This window comes from Callorhinus ursinus, unplaced genomic scaffold (assembly GCF_003265705.2).
Source record: "Callorhinus ursinus isolate GAN/ISIS: 27379988/994484 unplaced genomic scaffold, GSC_fseal_2.0 scaffold6, whole genome shotgun sequence".
NCBI lineage: Eukaryota > Metazoa > Chordata > Mammalia > Carnivora > Otariidae > Callorhinus > Callorhinus ursinus.
Window position 1 is genome coordinate 56,966,703 of NW_027397068.1, and position 1,706 is coordinate 56,968,408.

General features: G+C 31.1%; 1 pseudogene; it reads right to left on the reverse strand.

Moving 5' to 3' along the window:
* Positions 1-218: 218 nt before the first annotated feature.
* On the reverse strand, positions 219-335 carry LOC112819495 (U4 spliceosomal RNA; annotated as a pseudogene).
* Between the last annotated feature and the right edge of the window lie 1,371 nt (positions 336-1,706).

Below are 1,706 nucleotides of genomic sequence, written 5' to 3' on the forward strand. Positions count from 1 at the left end.
ACATAAAACAATATGACTTATTTAAGTCCAACCGACTTAAAAGGGACTGTTGGAGTAGGTAAGAGTGTCAGACTGATCTAAAACATCCAATTATATACTAGTTACAAGAAACGTACCTTAAATATAAATACACCATTGGTTAATATTAAGACAACTGGAAAAGCTATTTGACTTTTAAGATTAAAAATCCTAAAAAATAAATAAAAATCCAGGAATGACTATATTAATAACAGACATAATAATTTTCAGAACAAGCAACATCATTAGTGATATATTAGCAATAATCGCGCCTCAGAAAAACCTCATTAGCTACAATACTGCCACTGTGCAAAGCTAACATCATTAGCGATAAAGAGAAATATTTCCTAATAAAAAGGGGACAATTCATCAAGGAGTTAGCAGAGGTCCTGTATAGGCCCCTAATAGAACCTCATATATATGATACAAAAACTGACTGAATAGAAAGGAAAAATATATAAATCCCAATCATAGTAAAGGCTTTTAACACTTCAATAGAAGTAACTGATAGGACAAATAGAAAAGTTAGTAAAAGGAAACTCTGAAAACACAAATTGCATTATTGGGGCGCCTGGGTGGCTCAGTCGTTAAGCGTCTGCCTTCAGCTCAGGTCATGATCCCAGGGTCCTGGGATCCAGCCCCGCATCGGGCTCCCTGCTCGGCGGGGAGCCTTCTTCTCCCTCTCCAGCTCCTCCTGCTTGTGTTCCCTCTCTCGCTGTGTCTCTCTCTGTCAAATAAATAAAATCTTTAAAAAAAAAAAAAAGAAATTGCATTATTGGACCTAGTTGGCATTTATAGAATACTGCACCCAACACAGCAGCAACCAGATTATTTTCAAGTACTTGTGGAACACTCAACAATGCAGACCATGTTCTGTCGAAAACAATAAATTGGAAAGGATGAAAATAATACAAAGTAAGTGCTCTGAAAATAACAGAACTGCTTTCAGAGAATTAGAAATCTAAAATAGAACTATATCTGGACAATCCATAAATGTATCTCTAAATAACCTTTGGATCAAAGAATAAATCATTAGGCAAATTATAAAATACTTTGAATTGAGTAAAAATAAAACAACATATCAAAATGGGTGAGATGCTGCGAAAGTTAGTAAAAAGGAATATATAGCTTTGAGTTATATAAATTACATTAAGGATCATCTAAAATCAATGATCTAAGTTTCACCATAAAATAAAAAATATCAAAACAGAAAATTAAAATCAAAGTAAAAGAATACAAAGCAGTAATACAGAAACACAAATCAACATAAAAAGAAAACAAACAGAAATCAATGAAAACAAAGTGTTTCTTTTGAAAGATCCATAAAGTTGACCACACAAAAAATAGTTAATAATATCAGGAATTAAAGATGGGTAATAACTACAGATCCTATGGGCAAGAAAATATTAACAAGAGAATATTATGAAAATATTTATAACACTATATTTGATTTTATTTAAATGAACAAGAAATGTTATAAATAATTTATAATTTTGTTAAATTTATTAAAATAGTTTATTAAATGTATAAATCTACTGAAATAAATTCCCAAAAGAGAATGAAGAAACATAGTCTAAATGGCCCATTTCTATTAGGTAAGTTGAATTCATAATTAAAGATCTTCCCATAACAAAATCTTCCAGGCCACAACGGCTTCTTTGGAAAATTCTATCAAATATTTAAGAAAG